General features: G+C 44.0%; 1 long non-coding RNA gene across 1 annotated transcript; it reads right to left on the bottom strand.

The window, feature by feature from the left end:
• Positions 1 to 13,607: 13,607 nt before the first annotated feature.
• Positions 13,608 to 23,606, bottom strand: LOC146856061 (uncharacterized). The gene is made up of 2 exons (XR_014980898.1): positions 23,048 to 23,606; positions 13,608 to 14,653 (listed from the first exon to the last, which is right to left on the bottom strand). It is a non-coding gene; the product is annotated as an uncharacterized LOC146856061 (long non-coding RNA).
• Between the last annotated feature and the right edge of the window lie 650 nt (positions 23,607 to 24,256).

Genomic DNA, 24,256 nt, shown 5'->3' on the forward strand with positions numbered 1-24,256 from the left:
AAAATTCAAGAAGGGTTGAATGCATGGGATCCAAGAGGCCATTGTCTTTGGTTTCTCCATAACGTAGTTCCATGGAGCGATGGTCATGTTCTAGCTTTGGAAGTCTACCCCTGATAGATTTGAGGACACCTTAGCCATACACTGCCCCCCTCCGGATAACAACCTTCAGGGCCTCCCAAAAGGTAGCGACGGAACTTACAGAACCCTTATCTATAGCAACATATTTGTTAATGGTAGCCCTAACCTCTTCCTTAGAAACATTATCCAACAGTGTTTTAGGTTGAAGGCGCCATAACGTCTGATTGGTGGGGCAATTTGTAATATCACCGGGAAGTGATCAGATGAAGTATGGGGTAGATGTTGGATGCCAGTTGTCTACCTCAGAACATCCCGCGATCCCACCCAGAAGTCAAGTCGGGAGGAGGTGTCATGGACAGAAGAATGAAAAGTGTATTCAGAGACCCTCTGTGTAGAGACCACCAAAGTTCAATAAAGTGAAACTGTTCCATTGTATCGAGAAAAGCAGTGCGAGCCTTGGTGTGACATCGCTCATGGTGATCAGAACAGTCTAAAGCGATATCTAGAACAAGATTATGATCTCCCCCCATTTAATTGAACGTAGTTCCACTGCTAAGACTTGCTTAAGAATGGATAGGAAGAAGTCAGGACAGTCCACGTTAGGCCCACATCTATTCAGTAATTTAATGTGTGTGCACTCATCAAGGTCCTGTACCAAAATATATCTACCTCCAGGGTTGCCGATGGACCTAAGATGATAGAAGGGTACCTGTTTGCGTAAAAGAATGGCATCACCCTAGAATAGGAGGAGTAAGATGCAAAGTATCGAAAGGGGACCATGCCGCAAATAGCTGAGACTCCCTCCCAGGCAGTAAACGAGTCTTCTGCAAAAAATGATATCCATCTGACGACTATTGAGATAAGTCAATACCTGATAGCATTTTCGAGGATTATTGAGGCCTCAGACATTTCAGGTAACAAATGTAATAGGAAGGCCACTATGCTCATGTGTGTGCTCCATAAAACCTTAAAAATATAATGTGAGTAAATTTGTGCAAAAGTGCTATCAACGTAATATAAAAAAAATGAGAAAAGAGTATTTTGCCACCAAACTCCCCTAAACCCCCACACCCAACCCACACACCCCAGGACCCAAACTCCCAGTGATATCCCCAAACAGGAATTACAATCAGACCAAGGTGGAAGATGATCATTAATGAGAATCATACTCCAATTTATAGAGCTTGGCGCCAGTGGCATACCACAAGCCCCTGCAGTGTGGGGCGCCGAGCTGCAGAGGGCCCCCTCAGCACATTACTCTAGCGCCAGAGCTCCTGATTAAAGCTGGAGCGGAGCTCCTCCATGAACCTTGCAGGGGGGCCCCCTCAAGTTTCATTACGCCACTGCTTGGCGCAAAGCTGGGTGCAGCTGGAGACAGATAAAAATAATATAGTTAGCCAACCATTGGAGAGACACATAGTATAAGGTACAATATCCAGCGGAACCCCTAATAAAGCAGACAGGGCGAACCAATCAATATGACGTCAATCCTAGAATGCTCATTGTAACACAGTCACATTCAAGCAAGATTCAAAACATTAGCAATTAGCATAAATGTCAAGATCAGGCCAAACAAGGTAACATGTAGAAAAGGAAGCAAATGTAGACAGTCATTCCACTTCATCAAGAGGGGAACTGTTGTTGGCAATTGCATGAGGTGGGAATACTCCCTGTGAGAAAGGGTGCTGTTGCAAAAAAGTAAATGCTGAGGCTGATTCAGTAAAAATCTTTTGCTTACCCTTACAATAGAAATGCAACTTGGCTGGCTTTAACTTGACATATGTAATGTCGCATTCCTATATTTTCTTCTTCACCGGAATAAACTTTGTGCAAGCATTTTGTACAGATTACGTAAAATCTGGAAAAAAGGTGAGCCGCATACCCCATGACATACTTCCCCAGCCCCTCATGCAGACGAAGCACCTGATCCCTGTCTCTATAGTTTAGAAACATAACAACTATAGGGTGAGGAGAAACTCCTGGAACAGGTCGAGGGTCGAGAGATTGATGCACCCGCTCAACCACTAAGGATTAAGAGAAGTGTTCAGAGTCAAACAGGGTGTTGAGAAGCTTCTCTATGTAGTCTTTCATGTGCCTCGCAGCTGAAGATTTGGGTATGGTAAGAATACGAACATTATTTCGCCTGGCTCTGGCTTCCAAATCTTGGTTCTTAAGTTGAACTTTGTGTATCTCCATTTTAAAGCCTCTAAATTCTTGGCCTGCTGTGTGTGCACATCTTCAATGTCGGAGACGTGCAGACAATCTCATAATCTGCTTGTCCATACGGGCTTTAAGGTCATCCATGCGCCTAGTAAATGAGTCTAATTTATAATCTATTGCACCAAGACTTTTACGCATGTCCAACAGGAGAGTTTTAATGTCCTTCTTAGGGGGGCAATCACCCCTCCCAGTTCCCCTCACCCCCAGGGGTGGTACATCAATTGACTCAGACTGCCGTGCCTGCCGCATTGTTTCAAAAGTCAGGCTCTGTTGCTTGACAAATGTTTTGCCCATTATGTGATTAAGAAAGGTAGTTAGTCAAAATACAGTCAGCAAGAAAGGACAACTACCCAACAGGGCAGAAAGAGAGAGGGATTAGTAGAATGGTCAAGCTGGTGCCAATGAACACACTCCTCACCAGCAGGGGGCAAGCCTAAGCAGGAACTATGCAACTTTGTGGGCCTCTGATGTTGGAATATTGAGCCCAGTAGCCAACTCTATGAAAAACCCTCACTAGGCATATATCGAGCAGCAGCAGTGAGTTGGACAGCATGCACCACTCTTACTAGCTAGCAGAAGAAGGCAGAGGAAAATCCCAGCTCCTCCGTATACTGAGGCTGTCTCTAACAGGAGCGCAGTGACCACATGTAAATTTAGGTCACCCGGCGTAGGTCTAAAGAGGATGCAAATAGGCCCGACTAGGCTATGGGCCCGCCCCACCTCCAGCAGAATCTACCAGCTGTCTCTGGCCCATCCGTCCTGTGGCCTACCGCCATGATCCGGTGACCCCGGCCCAGCGTACGCAGTGTGCTGCCCTTGAGGAAACACAACAACATTTCCCCCCAATAGCCAGGGGTATTGGACGGCAGTCAGGAGTCACAGGCCTGGCCCGAGTGGTCCTCCTCTGGCTCTCACCCACTAGGCGCCCTGGCAGACCCCGGTTACATCTGCTGGTCCCAGTACCACTGGCAGATTACTTACATCATGATGCGGCCGAAATAACAAGCGGCAGCACGGTATAGTCAGAATGATATTAGCTTTGGCTGGCATAGTTAAATCAGCACACCGCTATCTTCATGCAGTGCTATACCACGCCCCCCCCCCCCCAAAAACTACATATTTATAGGGTTTTTCTCACCAATATTTTCAAAATAAATATATTTATTATAAGCTATCAGAGCCTAATTTACTTAAGCTGAACTCCACATGTTTACATTAACGAACAGAGCAATGTTGATCTTAAGATTCACAGGGGGTTGCCATACAGAAAGTTGCATAATCACTGTCAGCCTACACTAGAGGCATCCATTACAAGATGTTAGTTTATACTGCTACCGTCCATGTCTTTTGGGCACTCTCATTTTCTGAGTTTGCATTAGTTGGCTTGTGTGAGCTTTTCTGAGAATTTTCAGTAAGAGTTAGGACCATCAGTACTCATAATTTGACTTGATACCATTGTGGAGTTAAGTGATATACCGAAACATCGTACCAGACAGCAATAAGCACCGCTCTGTTTACCCATCCAAGCCCACACAGCTTGGTTCCAATTTCATGAACGTTTGTTATATATGGTATGACAGAGTTGACAAGTAACATTATTTGGAAAACAGGTTTATGGAACACTTGCAGTGTCTATAATTACAGTTTTTCCTTTTAAACAGAGCGGTGCCTCATGCCCTGAGCTGTTGCCAGATGAGGCAAGGTACACCTACGGGTAAGGATACAATTCATTAATTTTTTGGATAAAAAAAACTGCATACACGCAAGGTATTACAAAAAGGATAATGAGCCACAGATTGAGCACTCTATACAGTACAAGCTTGTTTTTAAATGTTTGTCTCCACTTTAGTATGAATCTTTTCTGCCATTGTGTTCTTTGTTCAGGTGACAACAGAAGTCCTGTGGATTCTACAAAAACGAGAACACAGGTTTTGTAGGGTGCATCTTTCCAAACCACACCACTGTTAAAATTCATCACATAGACAATGCAGTAGCAATCACTATTTAGGTCCTGAGGAAGGCCACGTTCAAATATTGATCACCATGGCTGAAACATATAGACCGGTTGTTTAGATCAGCACAGTCAAAAAAAATGTCAGGCTGCATTTGCACTGTTTTTAACCTTGACACCAAGAGTTAACCAATAAATTATTTTTCCTCTTGGTAGCCAATTTTATATCACCTATCACATCACGACTCTTTGCACTGTAACGATCATCCTTTACGTCTTTATGCTTCACATAAACAGATTTTAGGAGATCCGATCAATTGATCAATAAAACATCCCTGTGCTCCTCCCTCATAGTGAGGGGGTTGTAGCCGTTGGTTGTACTAGGTTTTGCAACCAAGAGGAGATCCCAGATGATGAAGCATGCCACCTCAGTGGGTGATGGGATTCCGTCCTTTTAATAGGACTTCCCCTCTGTTCAAGTAGGAGTTGTAAGCTTTTACTGTTTGTGCTCTAGAGCCCTGTATTGAGCTCTATAGACCTGCAGATTTTCTCTTTGTTATGTAATTGTGCTGGGGAATTCATCCACGCAGGTCTTTAATATTTCTCCCTGAGACCCTCTACCCATTGTAGTGTTTTGTCTGTTTAGGTGGAGCCACTTGCCAGGCCCAAATTTTCCCTTTCCTTACATATAAGGCACCCCTAAGGTAGGCCCAAGGTACCCTCCTGGGCAGGGTGCAATGCACGTGAAAGGTAAGGCATGTACTAGTGTGCGTGACATGTCCTGATAGTAAAAAATACTGTGTATTTCATTTTTCACTATTGAAAGACTGTCTGTCCCATAGGCATATCATTGGGGCTGCGCTGTAACATTTTATAAACATAGCTTTCCATAGGGACAATATAGAAAAATTGAGTTTAATGTTTTGGTAAAGGTGGTTTTTAAATTCTGTGTTTGAAAATGCCACTTTTAGAAAGTGGGAATTTCCTTACTTTACCATTCTGTGTGCCTCTGGCTGTTTGCATATGCAGTGTCTAGTGTTTGAGTGACAGGAGCTGGGATGCACATTCACTCTAGACAGTCACTAGCGGTGTTGAGGTGTGCCCTGCTATGCTTGGGGGACTCATCGCAGGGCTGAATAGACCTGGTCTGCATTTAGAGTGGTGGGAGGAGTTTTGCTTGCACCTAAATAGGCTGTGTCTCGTTTTTCACAATCCTGTCTCCACCCCCTGTGGTCATGCTGCACCAAGGAGAACAGGACTGGTTTGGACTGGGTTCAGAGACCGTTGCCACAAAGAGAGCAATGACAAAATGGGGTATAAGTACTACACCTAAAACTCCAGGACTTTAGATTACTTTAAGGAACAAGAGGACCCAACGAAGATGAAGAGCGGAAGAACTGTGTGAGGGGTACTGCCTTTTCTGAGTGAGGGGTTGGTTGGCCTGCAGTTGCTGTTTCTGTCTGTGGTGGAAGAAAAGGACTGACTCTTTTTGTCCTGCTGTGGGATCTCTAAGGTCTTGTGTGTGCTATCCTCCTGTTAGAAGTCTCAGGGATATGAAAGACCTCATGGAAAGATCCTTGCGGGATCTCAGAGTAACCTGCCTGGAAGGAGGGCTGGGAACTGTGTGAGGAGCACTGCCCCTGACTGTGTGGGGTGGGACAGCCTACAGTTGCTGCTCCTGTCTGGAGCAGGAGAAAGGACTAGACTGTTCTTTCACCACTGTGCGAAGCACTCATGCAGTGCTGGATTTTACATCTGAAGAATTTCTTGGTGTTTATTGGAACTTCCTCTTGCTTTGCTGAGGAGTTTGTTCGCCGCTCCGGGAAAAACACCTGGAGCTTTAATTTACCTTAACCCCTTCGCTGCTAGGCTCCCCCCCCCCCCCCCCCCGTGCTTTTTTTTTACTATTTGGGGTAGTTTGCGCTTAGGCCCCTGTAACTTTTTGACCACATAAGGTATCCATGCCAAATTTGCGTCCTTTTCGTTCAACAACATGGGGATTCTAAAGGTACCCAGGGTTTGTGGATTCCCCTGGAGTGGACCCAGAAATTAGCCAAAATACAGCTAAATCTTAGTTTTTTTGGAAAAATGGGAAAAAGGGCTACAGTTGAAAGCGTCTGTTTTTTCCCCTGCAAATTGTATCAAGAAAGGGTTTGGGGTGCTGAAATCACTATCTTCCCAGCTTTCAGGGACAAGCAGACTTTTGTCAGAAAACCAACATTTTTTACACAGTTTTGGCATTTTTCTGGGACATAGCCTATTTTTGCTATTTGTTGTGCTTTGATCTCCTTCCAGTTAATGGTAGAAATGTGTATGAAACCAATAATGGATACTGGAAAGCTATATATTTCTGAAAAGTAGACAATATTCTGAATTTAGCAAGGGGTCATTTGTGTAGATCCTTCAAGGTTTCTTTATAGAAACTAACAGTTAAATATATGAAAAATTGAAAATTAGTTGAAAAAAACAGCCATTAGTGTCGATGTTTTCACCTGTAACGTCTTCTAATTATGACAGCTGTTTGAAATCAATATACCGTTACATCTGCGGGACCTTTCTGGTTGTGGGGATATATAGGACTTGGTGGTTCACCAAGAACCCGACGAACCCAGAGCCAATAACTGAGCAGCGTCTTGCAATGGTTTTTTATTATGTACCAGGTATATAGCAATTATTCTGGGAAAATGTATACATGGAAAAATCGGTATGAAAGACACCTATGTATTTCTGAAATGGGAACAAAATATAGAGTTTAGAAACAGTAGATATTTGCACATTTCTAAAATTGGGAGTACCCATACTAGCATGAGAATTATAGATCATTTTTCAAAATGACTTATTTTTCACACATTGTCTTTCATTTGGAAGGCAGAAATGCATCGAAAGTCAAAAGTTAATAACACTTGCTCTGCAATTCTGTGTTGCCCTAAGTCTCCCAATAAAAATGGTACCTGGTGTGGGTAGGCCTAGTGCCCACAACAGGAAGCGACTCAAAACTCAACGCAGACACACCACATTTTCACAGTGAAAAATGACTCTTTTTTTGCAAAGTGCCTAGCTGTAGTTTTTTAACCCTAGCTCTGCCGGCACCTAGAGAAACCTAGCAAACCTATACATTTTTGAAAACTAGACACCCAGGGGAATCCAGGATGGGGTGACTTGACTGGCTCTCACCAGGTTCTGTTACCTAGAATCCCTTGCAAACCTAAAACATTGACAAAAAAACCCACATTTTCCTCACATTTCTGTGTTTGAAAGATCTGTAATCTGCGTGGATCCACAAAATTCTACACACCCCGCGTTCCTCAAAGTCGTCCGAGAAAAATGGTACCTCACTTGTGTGGGTAGGCCTAGTGCCTGCGATAGGAAACGGCGCAAAACGCAACGTGGACACACCACATTTTCACACTGAAAAATTACAGTTTTTTGCAAAGTGCGTAGCTGTAGTTTTTTAACCCTAGCTCTGCCGGCACCTAGGGAAACCTAGCAAACCTATACATTTTTTAAAACTTGACACCCAGGGGAATCCAGGATGGGGTGACTTGGCTGGCTCTCACCAGGTTCTGTTACCCAGAATCCCTTGCAAACCTAATAAATTGACCAGAAAACACATTTTCCTCATATTTCTGTGGTGGAAAGTTCTGGAATCTGCGTGGATCCACAAAATTCCACCCACTCCGCGTTCCCCAAATCTTCAGAGAAAAATGGTACCTCACTTGTGTGGGTAGACCTAGTGTCCGCGACAGGAAACGGTGCAAAACGCAACATGGACACACCACATTTCACAGTGAAAAATTACCCTTTTTTTGCAAAGTGCATAGCTGTAGTTTTTTAACCCTAGCTCTGGCAGCACCTAGGGAAAGCTAGCAAACCTATACATTTTTTAAAACTAGACGCCCGGGGGTATCCAGGATGGGGTGACTTGACTGGCTCTCACCAGGTTCTGTTACCAGAATCCCGTGCAAACCTAAAAAATTGACAAAAAAACTAATTTTCCTCATATTTCTGTGGTGGAAAGTTCTGGAATCTGCGTGGATCCACAAAATTCCACCTACCCCTCATTCCCCAAAGTCTTCTGAATAAAATGGTACCTCAATTGTGTGGGTAGGCCTAGTGCCCGCAACAGGAAATGGCCCAAAACGCAACGTGGACACAACACATTTTCACAGTGAAAACTGAACCTTTTTTTGCAAAGTGCCAAGCTGTAAATTTTGAACCCTAGCTCTGCCGGCACCTAGGGAAACCTAGCAAACCTATACATTTTTGAAAACTAGACACCCAGGGAAATCCAGGATGGGGTGACGTGACTGGCTCTAACCAGGTTCTGTTGCCTAGAATCCCTTGCAAACCTAAACAATTGACAAAAAAACAAATTTTTCTCACATTTCTGTGGTGGAAAGTTCTGGAATCTGGGTGGATCCACAAAATTCCACCCATCCAGCGTTTCCCAAAGTCTTCCGAGAAAAATGGTACCTCACATGTGTGAGTAGGCCTAGTGCCCGTGACAGGAAACGGCACAAAACACAGCATGCACACACCACATTTTCACAGTGAAAAATGACCCTTTTTTTGCAAAGTTCCTAGCTGTAGTTTTTGAACCCTAGCTCTGCCGGCACCTAGGGAAACATAGCAAACCTATACATTTTTGAAAACCAGACACCCAGGGGAATCCAGGATGGGGTGACTTGACTGGCTCTCACCAGGTTCTGGGACCCAGAATCCCTTGCAAACCTAAAAATGTGTCCGAAAAACACATTTCCTTCACATTTCTGTGGTGGAAAGTTCTTGAATCTGTATGGATCCACAAAATTCAATACACCGCGCGTTTCCCAAAGTCTTCTGAGAAAAATTGTACCTCACTTGTGTGGGTGGGTCAAGTACCCGCGACTGGCAAGGGCCCAAAACCTATTGATGCAACATCAAAATTACCTTTCACAAAACAACCTGGTTTTGCAAAGGGGGGGGGGGGGGTCCCATGAGTTTTTGTCCCCAGGGTCGGCTGCCATATAGGGAAACCTACCAAACCCGCACATTTCTGAAAAATAGACCCCCGGGGCATTCCAGTGAGATATGACTTGCGTGGGTCCCCCAACGTTTTCCTTCCCAGAATCCCCTGCAAACCTCAAATTTAGCTGAAAAAAACAGTTTGTTCTCAAATTTCTGTGTGTGAAATTTCTGGAATCTGCGTGGATCCACAAATTTCCGACCACCCAGCATTCCCCCAGGTCTCTCGATAAAAATGGTAGCTCACTCGTGTGGGTGGGTCAAGTAACCGCGGCAGGCAAGGGCCCAAAACCTATTGATGCAACATCCAAATTACCTATCACAAAACAACCTGGTTTTGCAAGGGGGATCCCATGAGTTTTTGGCCCCGGGCTCGGCGTCCATCTAGGGAAACATACAAAACCCACATATTTCTAAAAACTAGACACCCGGGACATTCCAGCGAGGTATGGCTTGCGTGGGTCCCTCAACATTTTCCTACCCAGAATCCCCGGCAAACCACAAATTTGGCTGAAAAAAATCACTTTTTTCTCAAATTTCTGTTTGGGAAAGTTCTGGATTCTGCGTGGATCCACAAATATACTACCACCCAGCAATCCCCCAAGTCTCCCGATAAAAATGGTACCTCACTCGCGTGGGTGGGTCAAGTAACCGCGGCAGGCAAGGGTCAAAAACCTATTGATGCGACATCAAAATTACCTGTCACAAAACAACCTGGTTTTGCAAGGGAGGTCCCATGAGTTTTTGGCCACGGGCTCAGCGGCCATCTAGGGAAACCTACCAAACCAACATATTTCTGTAAACTAGACACTCGGGCATTCCAGCGAGGTATGGCTTGCGTGGGTCCCTCAACATTTTCTTACCCTCAAACCTCAAATGTAGCTGAAATAATCACTTTTTTCTCAAATTTCTGTGTGGGAAAGTTCTGGAATCTGCGTGGATATAAAAATTTCCTAGCACCCAGCGTTCCCCCAGGTCTCCCGATAAAAATGATACCTCACTTGTGTGGGTAGGCATAGTGGCTGCAACAGGAAATGGACCAAATCGTACTGTGGAGACTTCAAAATTACCTATAAAAAAATGACCTGGTTTTGGGGGGGGGGGCACCTGGGGTTTTGGCCCCAGGCTCTGCGGCCATCTTGGGAGACTACCAAACCCACACATTTCTGAAAACTAGACACCCGTGGGAGTCCAGCGAGGTATGGCTTGCATGGATCCCTTAACGCTTTCCTACCCAGAATCCCCTGCAAACCTCAAATTTAGCTGAAAAAAACACATTTTCCACATATTTTTGGGTGGAATCACTGGGCCAGCACAAATGTCCTACCCCACAGCGTTCCCCTCAGTCTCCCGAGTAAAATGATACCCCACTTGTGTGTGGGTGGGGCAAGGGCCTGTGACTGGGAAGAACCCAAAACATAGGGATTAAGGGTATAGCACCGAAAATTATAAACGCTACATTTTAAAAAAAATATGTTTTTAGCCAATTCTGCATTAGACACCCATGCAAGTGAGGTATCATTTTTAGAAAAGCGGTGATAGATTCTATTATATTCTTGTGTGGCTCTGCCCTTGCCAGGACATGTTGATTAGTAGGAGCTTTGTGACTATCTACTAAGATGTCTTTAACTTTAGCTGAAAAGAAGGTCAGGAACTTGTTACATAGTTCCTGACTAGTGGTAGCTTCTGGCATTTGCTTTTGGCTAAGCTCCTTCAAAATTTTAAAAGTTTAGTTTTGTTTATTGTCGGCAGCCAGGATCCTGTATTCATTAAATTCGGCCTTCCTTTTAAGGATGGCTTTTTTACAGCTGGTGAGTTTAGTCCTATATTCCGTAAGCACCTGTGGCTTGTAGGTTTTGTGCCACTGTCTTTCGTGGTGGCGGAGGGTCCGCTTCTATCCCCTGAGTTATCGGTGAACCAGGGGGCGCACTTCCCCTTGTTTTCCGTTTTTATTCTGCGAGCTGGCGCCAACTTGTTGATGGCCGTTATCAATTGGTTGGAGATAGATTCACACCTAACTTCAGGATTTTGTTCCAACTCCGCACCATTTTCCATCTGGGCGGGGGGCAAGGAGACCAGCTAGCTAGGGTCACTTGGAAGCGAATCAAATAATGATCTGACCACCCGCAACGGGATGTGTCCACTAGATTAAAGAGTGGCCGAGTAGACCAAATGAGGTCTAATGTGTGGCCTTTCTCGTGGGTGGGGGTGTCTACAAGCTGCTGCATTCCCAATGTGGCCATAGTTTTATCTAACTGTTGGGCTTGCGCTTCTCTGGGTAGCTGGTCCCAGTGATAGTTGAAGTCCCCTACCACCAGAAGCTGTTGGAACCATGAGCGAAGGTTGGTGACAATTTCGGTGAGGTGGTCAATAAACTTAGGGGGGCTCACGGGGGCTGGTATACTACCATCACTGTATATAACAAAAAGTCTGCGGGTCTACTAGAGCAAAATTGAGAGCTTGTGGCGACAACACAACATGTGCAAAGAAGAAGTCCTCATAAAGAGGACAGAGTCCCATCACCCACCGAGGTGGCATGCTTCATCATTTGGGACCTCCTCTTAACCACACCTGGTGCAGTTAAGGAGCTACAACTCCTTTGCTAGTGTCATAAAAAGGAGGAGCTTGCAGATGTTTTAAGGTATGACAACAGAGGTCTAGTTCTCCTAAGGATTGATGAAGCTGCCTAAGGTGTGGTGAAACTATGTGTAAAGAGAGTGCTGTGTATATAAACAGTGTATTAAAATTGACTACCTGAAGAAAAATGTGTTTATTGAATAACAAAAAAACGTGTTCTCAGTAAATCTCTGAGCACGCTAATAACAGACATGGTCAACATGTTTCAGCCAACTGTGATCTGACATTGTGATCATGGCTTTCTTCAGGACCGAAGGTGGTACTACTGCATCAAGAATAATAGATAAAGTGCAAAGAGTCACAAAGCAAAAACTAAATAGAACGATACAACCTACAGATATACCTGCTTATTAGAAGATAAGCGGAACTGCAGGGGTACACAGAAATCATCCGCAATCAATCGGGAGACAGCGCTCTGTTCGTCGCTACCCCGGATGGTGACTGTTTGTGCAGTGCAGCAAGTGCACAAATGTGAATGAGAACACAAGAAACAAATTAAAAAGCAGTGCTTCAATCTTGTGCAATAAGCCTGTCTTAAATGGTTTGGTTTTGGGATCTCAGGAGTCCAGGGAAATGGGTCATTCTTTTCAGGTACTCTTCAGGGATATGCAGACAAGACAGGTAAATGTTAATATCGTCGAAGTTTTGGCTGAGAGTATCACGGTTATTTACAACCATCTATGTGGGTCTTCATCAGGATGTATGTGGGGCAACCTATGTGGGTAACATTGGTATTTTAATAACCATGTCTGCGTGTTTTGCGTTTGTCAGTAAAATACATCCTGTGACTGACCTGTAGTCGCATGAAGCTACAAGCTAACCGGGGAATCCTCCCTCCACAAATCGTAGACAACTGTGGCACTCATGTCAAAGCTGGAATCTTTAGCTTTAAAAAAATAGCTAAAGTAGGGTGACCAAATGGCCTCGGTGCAAATTCAGGACAGTAAGTGTAAAAATTCAGGACAGAGGGTGAAAATTCAGGACAAAAATTCAGGACAGAAGGTCAAAATTCAGGATAGAAATTCAGGACAAAAGATAAGTTTTACAGACACATCAGAGGAAGTTGCACGATAGTATAACAGTAAGTAAATAGACAAGTCAAAATAAGTTTTATATTAGGTTGAGACAATCGTGCACTTCACGTTTTTTCGGTATGCCTGCAGATTTGAGTAACTGTGCACGTCATTTTGTGGTATTTCATATGATAATAATCTATTTATATGGTTACTGCACTGGGTTGTCCAGTCTGATATTTTGCTCACAACTCATGGTCCTGAGCAGGCATGTTTGGTGAGAGAAATGGTCAGGAAGATCTGCTTGGATAGACTTTGTTACTAGCATCTCATATCTGAGTGCCATCGTGAGATGTAAAGCAGCACACACAGGTGAACTAAAGGGAGGATTGCTGTGATTAATCCACTATAGGGAACGCATTATGGGTGTTTCTGCAAGTGGAACTTAAAATATGGAATCTGACTTTGCTTATGGGGGCTTCACAGAGAGTTGCACAAGCTGACGGAAGTCACAAAGGTGCTTTTCCCTGCAGCTTTCTTAAAGAATGCACTTATTTTTGATGCCTTGCCTATTGCTACAAACACAATATACATCTCAAGCACAGCTCATGGCACTATGATGCTCTCCCTCAAACCTTACACCTAAAACAAAACATCCATGCTCCAAAGGTTGCCCTAGCTTTAAGCAGCACTCCGCACAGATGAAAGGTGTAAGCCTTTATTTAGAGGTATGAAAAACGTCCTGACTGTCAATTCAATACAGCAGCTGCTCCGTCCATGAAACCTGACGCGTTTCGAAGGGCTTGCCTTCTTCCTCAGAGTGCACTGATGGCAGTTCCGGTCTCCATTCAACATCTCAAATGCAAATTCCATGGCCCAAATAGGCTCCTCCTTTAAGTGGGGCATTATAGGAAATGAAGTCCATGGACATTTCTGGCATCCATCACCACACTTGTAGTTGCAAAACATAATTAAAATGTTTGTGGATGAGCCTCAACAGGCAGGACCCTTCCTAAATCCTACATCTGTGCTCCACATATTCAGCCTGCTTGGATATAGGCCTGGGCGGTAAATTCTGTTCCTCCCGTGGAATTTGGGTAATTTGGGTAATTTCGCGTTCCATGGAGAACACGGAATTGGCCAAAATTCTGCGTTCCGCGGCTTTGCGGCATTTTTTGCTTGTTCGCGCTCTCAAAATGCGTGTTCGCAAGATATTTCCACCCGAGCACGCAAACAGCGTTCGCGAACGGGAAAAATGCATCGCAAGCAAGCAATTCCGCGTGTTCGCGGAATTTCTGCGTGCTCGCGGAGATTTTTTACCATTTCGCGGAGCTTTGCGTAGTGCGACTAAGCAAATTCCGCCCAACCCTAGTTGGATACCAAGCCGAGAGGCCCCCATCTTTCGCGGGGTGGTGCATACTCGACGGCAAGGCTGCCGCCTAAATATCCATGCTCCAAAGGTTGCCCTAGCTTTAAGCAGCACTCCGCACAGATGAAAGGTGTAAGCCTTTATTTAGAGGTATGGAAAATGTCCTGACTGTCAATTCAATACAGCAGCTGCTCCATCCATGAAACCTGACACGTTTCGAAGGGCTTGCCTTCTTCCTCAGAGGTGCACTGATGGCAGTTCCGGTCTCCATTCAACATCTCAAATGCAAATTCCATGGCCCAAATAGGCTCCTCTTTTACGTGGGGCATTATAGGAAATGAAGTCCACAGAAATTTCAGGCATCCATCGCCGCACTCGTAGCTGCAAAACAAAATAAAAACGCTTGTGGATGAGCCTCAACAGGCAGGACCCTTCCTAAATCCTACATCTGTGCTCCACATAATCGGCACGGTTGGATAACAAGCCGAGTGGCCCCCATGTTTCGTGGGGTGGTGCATGCTAGACGGCGAGGCTGCCACCTAAAACAAAACATGCAAACATTTACAATTACTAGTGTAACATTCAAGTTGCAGTTGGGTGTCACTCAAAATTTTATTTGCATGATGTATAGATCCCACACATAAGCACACAACACATACAGAATAGAAACACATAGACAAGGGAGTAGCCAGAAAATGTAAATACCTCCCACTTTGAACTAAAGCTCTCATGGCACCAAGAAAGCAAAGTAAGTCATCACAAACTTCCCCAGAAGAGCTCTCTTGCCCAAGGATCTAGCCTTTCATCCTTCCATCAAACCCCTAATATCCACCATTTCAAATTTACATTCTGTCATCTATTAATTTTTTCAGCCATCATTCAGTCTTTCTCCATTTATTCTGTCCTTCCATCTGTGTGCCCATCCATATCCAAACCTTTTAAACCATTTGCAAACCTATCCATCATCTATCCTTCCATCCATCATTTTACTCATGCATCTCTTCATCCATCCTTTAACTCATCTATCCACTCTTCCACCCATCCATCCATTCACTCATCCATCCAACCATTTACCCTTTCACCCAAGCCATCCTTTAACTTATCGATCCACTCTTACACCCATCCATCTATTCACTCATCCATCCACCCATTTACCCTTTCACCCATCCAGCCATCCTTTCACTTACTCATCCATCCACCCAGTCATGTAGCCGTCTACCCGTTCACCCTTTCACTCACTCATCCATCCATCCTTTCTTTCAGCTCTCCACCCTCCCTTTCACTCATGTATGCATTCTTTTACTCATCCAACTTTACATTCTTCTTTTCACTCATCCATGCACCCCTTCGCCCATCCATTCTGTCAATCATTCATCCATGCTTTCACTCATCCATCCATCCATCCACCCTTTCTCTCTCCATTCCCTTTTCTCTTAGCCACCCGTCCTTCCATCCACCCTTCAGCCATCCACCCACCCATCCATTTGCAGACAGAAGAGGCCCATCAAGAACTTCACCCTCTCTCCTAAAGCAAGGAGTGGGGTGTGGTGGATTGGGGTAGGGGAGGGTTCACTATGCCCCTGCACATAGGCAATCTGAAAATTTGGAAGTCATGAGTCCAGCATGATGCACAGTGCCAGGACGTGAGGTGACTGTGACATGGTGTTGTGTCCAGGGCTTTAAGTGGCATGAAAAAACTGGGGGGTTTCTCCAAGGGGCGTGTCTGATGTAATTAATGGCGTGGCTTAAAACACCTCAGCTTAAATCATTCTGTGCTGCCCGACTGGTATTTTGCTGTTTCTATCATTGCATCCACTAACATTAGACCTACAACAAGCCATGACTATTGGCTTTGTCAATGGATGTTAGTTGCATAAATTTAATTAAAAAGCAGCAACTATGGCTTCGTTGTATATAATATTAAAAATGCTTCAGCTCTGAAATGATGAGACTGTGTAAGAACTATAACCTCTTCTTTTTAGCTTCTTTCACCGGCTTTTTTTCATGAACTGGCACATAGCAGCATGGGTGTTTTGTACATTTCTTACATCTAAGCCTAACAGAATGCCCTGCCCTCGACCCTGGCAGGAGGAGGCCACCACATGCTGTAACAGCGCAACTGGCCTATTGTCATTCTGTATGCGACAATCAGCCATCATACAGAATGACAATGGGTGGGGTGGGGCTGCTCTTGTGCTCAGAGGATGAGTGCGAGGCGGCCCCATCAGGGAGCTGAGGCCTCTCGCAGGGGACAGCTCTGTTCCCTACAAGGCCCAAAAATGTGGACTAAAGGCGCCTGTAAGAGGGATCCTCATGGACAACGGACGTGAGATCTAAATTACGAACGGTCTGTGAAATTTACAGATGGTTGGTCACCCTAATCTATAGGGGTAAGAACATGAATGTTTTGGTCAAGTGAATATACATAGCGTTAATGATGGGGTGACCAAAAGGAAACACTGCACTCAACTACAGCTCAAAGCACCAACAGTCTGCTGATGTTGTAAAGTTCCAATTTTATCAGGAATAGGCTGTAAACATAACTTTAAGTAGAATATGAATGCGTGCTGATGTGCTCACTGAATTGGCAATGAGCGTGCGGCATCTAAGGGTCGATAGATAACGGAGATGCTTCTGCATACCTTGTGCGTGCACGCTTGCGCATCTTCAGGTATACCTACCCCCAAGATGGCGGAGTAAGGTCAACGGTCTAGTCCCAAGAGGGGTAACCGATACTTTGTATCACTACCACCAAAGTTGAAAGTGATGGGTATCTACTCGGTGCCAGACAATGTATCACTGGATGTATTGTTTTCTCCCTTACAGTTTACACATTTCATTTCAAGTTCACTTTATTTCTACGTAAATTTTATAATTTTAAATAATTTACTGTACATGCTGTTCTCCTCATATTAAAGAACAGCAGAATATGCTAGTATAATATGAATAAATGATAATGGCAATAAAAAACAAAAAATACCTTAAAATATCAACGGTCTGTGGAAGGGATCAGTTCCCTATTGACACCAAATATTCCCCATACAGCAGGGCAACTTCAACATGAGCCTGAAGGAAACCAGCACTAACCCGAGCTGCACATACATAATTTACCATGTAATTTATTACTTGCTAAAATTCATACACTCCTGAATTTGCAATGAGCACTGAAATAGAACCAACCCTGCTGGAAATCTCTTTAATTAGTCAATATCCTGTTGTTACTAAGACTTTTGTTTAAACTCGAAGATATAGGAATCTTAGAAAACAGTTTCCCAGTTACAAGTTTTGAGCAGTAAACCTGGGTAAAGGCGATTTATGTGCCCTGATCTTGTCTACATGAAAGCATCTTGATATTCTAACAATATTGTTCTCTCCATTCTTTAAAACAGCAACCTCCCCAGCACACTATATCACACATATTTCAAAGTCACAATGATTTGCTTCAGTAGCCTCAGGAAGTGCGAATTGTGGTGTCAGAATACATATGATAGATTATGCAATAAAAAACAAACAAGCAAAAAAAAAGATCGTCTAGGACAGCTCGGGTGAAGTGTGCAATCCATGTGCCAAATAGCGCACCATTTTCTCTTTCAGTAACAAGTTTAAGTTATCTCTGCACACGCAACACACATCCTAAAGCTTATTCATGAGTTTTCAGTAGCATACATCTTGGGGGTCAATTCATTTAATTTTTTTGAATATGATCATTCTACCTTCAAATGCAAATGTAAAAAATAGTTAATTTGTGGATGACCAAGTTCGCTGAACGCATTTGTACTCGTCAAATGTGTACATGTGAACATTAAACTGCACATTCTTTAGTTGTGCGCATGAAAATTGAGCATAAAGGGTCTAGACCAGGTAAGAAGTCAGCCCATATGAATGTGCATTCCATATTCACATAGAAATCTACAGATAGATGCTCTGTGTCATTCCTCAGTGAATAGCCCCTGGGTGCAATGCTAAAGCCCCATATCCTAACTTATTATTAAGCATGAGCTGTTGAATATCTCATTTCCATTAATATTTTAGTGGTATTGATGAAACCAGAAGAACTTCAGAGGACAAGCTTAATATGATGTGTCTCCTGCCAAGCGATAACTGATGCCTACTTGTATGTATTTAAGCTAATGTGACCAGATCAAGAGATCCCTACCCTCATCTTCAGCGCTCCTCTTCATCACTACCACTCATAACATCTTTGATTTCATTTAGGCCTGTATGTTCAGTACCTACCTAAACCTCAACCCAACTGAGACAGATTCCTCCTGCTCGCATTTGCTAATAATCAATCATGAATTCATGCCTAGCTCTCTGAAATGAGCTTGGAATGGTTCATCCCCCAGCTGATCCCAAATGCAAAATCATTTATTTCAGCCTTGACACTGTTATCTCCTTCAAAGTAATACATTTACAAGAAAACCAAGGTAGCATAGCAGCAAATATTGCTCCTGAAAACATTTAAACTTTACTTGCCACACACCAACTTCATGACAACAGTCCAAGCTCTTGTTCACTCACATCTAGATAAAGGTAACACCTTGATGTGGACTCACAACACTGACTCCCATGAAAGGCTTCTATACGTGGAAGCATGTCTCAACAAAGGTATAAAAAAAGTTCAGGTATGTAATTCTAAGTATTATGGAATTACATTGGCTCCCCCTCTGCGCCTACAAGAGTAGCTGCACTACATAGAAGGCCAACACAATGTCATCCATCCATACCTGAGAGAAGAATTACTACCTCAGGTGGACAGTGGTACATCAGAACTCAGGACATTCTCAGAATGGAAATAAAAACTGCAAAATGAGATAGCCAGAAGACAAGATTTCTCCATCAACAAATGCTCCCATCTGATTCCCCAACATTTCTACTCTTCAAAAAGGAGCAGAAACATATATACTAACATTTGGAAATAGGAACAAGGTTTATCTTTTAAAAAATCATGGGAATTTATTTTCTTCATTGACTTGCAATAAGTTGAGACAATTTATGTGAGAGACTGCAAAAATTAAGCAGTTTTACCTGAAAAAAATGGGAGTCTCAAGCCAGAAATGGGTGTGTTGTCTTGCATGTAGAATACCCACATCTTCAAAGAACACTAGAACCCTCATTTATGGGGATTTCACGTATGGCAGTGCTGCAAGTCATCTTACCGCGCTGACCTATGCCAAAGTGGAAGGGCAGGAATACACTGTATTTATACAATACGGTATATTTCTGTCCTTTCCCCCTGCAATGGCACCGTTTCAACACCCTAGCTTCAACACGTGCATCCTTGCACCGTGGTGCAAGGTGCCTGTACTGTTGGCAGGATTATTTTTATGCAGGAAGTAGCACCTTCCTGCACAGAAACAATACTAAGAGGCGTTTTCCTCTTTCTATGTGTGCTGAAGAATGCAGCATACATAGAAAGAGGAAATAATGAGGAGAAATAAAGATATTTCGCTGCATTACGCCTCACCTCAGGAGGAAGTAAGGATTTGGTGCTTCCCCAGGTTTACCTACTTTTGCAAATCTGGGACCGCATTAAAATCCATGGATGTTGCATGGGAAAACCCACTGCAATGCCCATGGATTGCCTCCAGAGCACAGAGTAAGGCAACGTAGCAATTTGCGCTGCCTTGCCTTACGCCATATCTATGAATGAATGAATAAAGCATTTCTTTAGCGCGTAGCTGCCCGAAGGCATCCCAGCGCTGATAGCGGTACATTCGAGGAACTTCAAGTGGCATTAGGGAGAGAGTAAGGTTTTAAGCAATTTCTCGAAGGTCTGGTGGTTAGCCTCAAGAAGAACATGGAGGGGGAGAGAATTCCATAACCTGGAGTCATTATAGGAAAAAAGACGGCCTCCACTTCTTGACTTTCTTATTTTAGGAACTGCGGCCAGATGATGATTGTCCGAACGCAGGCTCCTGTTAGAACAATAAGGCAGAATGATAGTTCGATTAATGGGAGGTCCCTTCCCTCCTAATGTCTTGTGTACAATACACAGAGCCTTAAACTTGATTCTTTCCTGTATAGGAGGCCAGTGGAGTGTAGCGAGGGCAGGCTTTGCCGATTGGCGGTTGGGAATCCTCAGGAGCGTACGTGCTGCACAGTTTTGAACAATCTGTAATTTAGTAATTGTGTTACGTTGTGCTCCTAAGTAGAGGGCGTTAGCGTAGTCAAGCCGGGAAAGAATCAGTGCCGGGACCATAAGTCTTCTGGCAGGGAATCGAAGGAGAGGGAGGACTTTTCGCAACATCCTAAGGATTCCATAACAGTTAGCTGCCACCTTTCATGCCTGCTCCTTGAAGTCAAGATTGCGGTCAAGCCACATGCCCAGGCTCTTAATCTGGTCTGTGGGAATAAGAGCAGGACCAAGGCAGGTTGGCCACTGTGATCCCACATTAAAAATAGGAGATTTGCCAAGAAGCATCAGCTCTCTCTTAGCCCCATTCAATTTCAAATATGAGCGTTCCATCCAGATTGCTACCTTCTCCGAGCACAGGCCTAAACCAGGCGACGCATTGTCAAGATAGTTGAGAGAAACAACAAGCTGTGTATCATTGGTGTAGGTAACAATCTGGACTCCAAAAGGTTTCACTATCTCTGCCAAAGGGCTCATATAGACATTAAATAAAGTGGGGCTAAGGGAGGACTCCTGTGGGACAACACATCTGAGAGGCATGTGTTCTGAGATTGTGTCTTCTTCAAAGACTGGGAAAGACCTACCTTCCAGAAAGGATTGCAGCCACTTTAGGGCCCCCCTGGTCACTCCCACATCCCTAAGTCTCTGAATCAGCGTATGGTAATTAACAGTGTCAAACGCTGCACTGAGATCCAGGAGAATAATAGCAGCACAGCCTCCTCCATCTAACATTTTCCTAGATTCTTCCACCACTGCCAAGAGGGCAGTTTCAGTACCTTGTTGGGGTCTGAATCCAGTCTGTGAAGGATGAAGGTAGCTATGGAACTCCAAAAATACAGAGAGAGCTGAGTTAACATGCTTCTCAGTAATCTTACTGATCCCTGGCAGTAAAGAGATAGGACGGTAATTCCCCAGAAGATCAGGGTCAAGATTGTTTTTTTTAACAGTGCTTTTTTTCCATGGTGCATTTCCAAGGTGGAGGGACAACTCCCGTCAAGAATGAGGCATTAATCAATTCCAGTATAACCGCGGACACCGTTTCAAAGACTTGATTCAGGATAGTAGGGGGAACTGAGTCTGTAGGAAAGCCAGATTTTAATCGGTCTTAGATACTTCGTAGTGATATCAGGTTCAAAGGAGGAATTTCCTCCAATGAGTGTTCAGAAGTTTAAAACCCATTATCCAGTGGGGGTGGGTTCTGCTGAACCGCCGCCTGAGAGAAAGAGGTGTTAATATCTTGTATTTTATTAAGAAAAAACTCTGCCAGTCGGTTACAGCGAGAAGAAGCATCATCTGACACAGCAGGAGGGGAGGGCAGTTTAAGGAGAGATTTTGTAATGCGAAAAAGTTTGCGGGGGAATTAGAAGCCAGCGTAATTCTCTCTTCATAATATAGAGCTTGAGCAGATTTAATTTCTTCTTAATAAATGTGAATCAGATCCCTGTATTTAACTTTATTGGCAGGGGAGAAGTCCTTCCTCCAAATTGTCTCCAGTTTTTTGCACGTTTGCTTAAGCTCACGGAGCTTAGGGTAGTACCAAGCAGTTCGATTAGCTCCAACCTTATTACAAATCCACTTTTTAGGGAGGACAAGGTCTAACGATGAATCAAACCATTCATTAAGCTTGACATTGGCACTGATAGGATTCGGATCAGGTTTAGGTCTGGAGTTTTCAAGGGTTGACGCCCACAGTTCTACTGGGAGTTTAGACCATAGACGTATCTGTCTTCTGGTCGTAGAGGATGGCATGATGGAAGTCTGATGAGCCCAAGTGAAGGGAATCAAGAAATGGTCCGACAATGGCACCGGTATAGGGTCCTTAACAAGTAGATCCTCGATATTTGAAAAAATGGGGTCAAGTAAATGGCCTTTCGAGTGAGTGGGACCAATATCTTTTTGTTGAAATTGGAACGCCCCCAGGCCATCAACCAGCTCACAGGTGGCTGTGTGCGAGAGGTCATCAAAATGGAAGTTAAAATCACCTAATAATGCAAAATTGGGGAGTGAGCTAGCTAGGTTGGCTGTCACATCAGGAAGGGTCTTACAGAATTGTCCATAGGCACCTGGGGGTCGATAAATTAGAATCCCTGAAAGAGTGCAAACGTGGGAGAGACTGATTGCAAATAAAAGGCTCTCACAATCTGGTAAAAAGGCCTGCAGAAGTGCTGCAATTTAAGTCAATTTTAAATATGATAGCAATGCTGCCTCCTCTGCCTAATTCCCGATCTTGCCTCTGAATAGCATACCCGGGGGGAGGTGCCTGAACAAGGTCAGGATCTGCCTCACTATTCAGCCAGGTCTCTGTTAAAAACAAAACATCTGGACACTCTTCATCCAGTAATATCCGGATTTCTGCCTAGTGTTTACAAATTTACCTGCAATGGAGCAGGAACATTTTAAGTGCATTCTGAGAATGTCCGGCAGTTCGGGGTTCCAATAAATGGACGAAATTTAAAAGGACAGTGGGGGCAATAGTTAACATGGCTATCAGGCAAAATAGAGTGAAGACACTTACTAGAGGTTGTCCCTCTAAGATATTTGAGCTGGTCTGAGGTATATGTATACTTTTCCCTGGAAAAACCAGCTTGGGTTATGGCCCCTGGCCCCGGTCAGGCACGGACGGGCGCAGACGAGCTTACCTTTTGCGCACCAGCGGCACGCCCGCTGCGCGTGTCCGCTGCGCAGTCGCGTCATCCGCGCCTTTTAAGCTCAGGCGTGCACGTCATCATCCAAAGAGTGGACCGCTAACCTTGAGAATGTCTTCCTTGTGCAAATATGATGGTAAAGTGCCCTCCGGAGCTATAACACAGCTCCAACAATGTAAACAACAAATTAAGTGCCAAAAAGTAGTTGTTAAAAACACTGGAACGGCAATATAGATAAACGATAAAATTAGCCCCCCGAGCCTAACACAGCTCACGTTAGTCAAATGCGCCGCTGCGCAGTCGCGTCATCCGCGCCTTTTAAGCTCAGGCGTGCACGTCATCATCCAAAGAGTGGACCGCTAACCTTGAGAATGTCTTCCTTGTGCAAATATGATGGTAAAGTGCCCTCCGGAGCTATAACACAGCTCCAACAATGTAAACAACAAATTAAGTGCCAAAAAGTAGTTGTTAAAAACACTGGAACGGCAATATAGATAAACGATAAAATTAGCCCCCCGAGCCTAACACAGCTCACGTTAGTCAAATGCGCCGCTGCGCGGTCGCGTCCTCCACCCCTTTTAAGCTCGGGCGTGCACTCGGGCGTCCAAAGAGTGGACCGCTAACCTAGAGAATGTCTTCCTTGTGCAAATGTGCAGGTAAAGTACCCCCCCGGAGCTATAACACAGCTCCAACAATGTAAACAACAAATTAAGTGCCATTCAAATCCATGCATGTGGCTCTGCGTGGCCTCATAGATATTATTTAGTTGCTTGTGTGCTGGAGCATCAAAACAAGTGATGCTCCGATGATCCAAGGGGCTCGTAAATATACCCCTAGATATAAATGGCGCGCACTCAAGAAATACCTCTACAAACATATACAGTTGAATCCAGTCACATGAACTGTGGAGAAAATACCTGGAATCCATTACAAAGATCTAAACATAGTAGAACACAGCTCCAGTAGTTTGTCAGAATATTGTCTAAAAAGAAGTGAGTATGTGGGTATGATTGAATTTACGGACACAGCAGGGAAGGTGTTTGGACAAAATAGCGATTTTTAAATATCAGGAGACAGAAATAGCGGAAATAAAATATTGTGATATAAAAATATCATGATGCAAGAATATCAGTGTCAAAATATTTTTTTAGGTAAGTAATATAGTTTTTAAAAATATCGCTGTTTTTAATCATTTTTAGTAAT

This window comes from Triturus cristatus, chromosome 4_1 (genome assembly GCF_964204655.1).
Source record: "Triturus cristatus chromosome 4_1, aTriCri1.1, whole genome shotgun sequence".
NCBI classification, from domain to species: domain Eukaryota; kingdom Metazoa; phylum Chordata; class Amphibia; order Caudata; family Salamandridae; genus Triturus; species Triturus cristatus.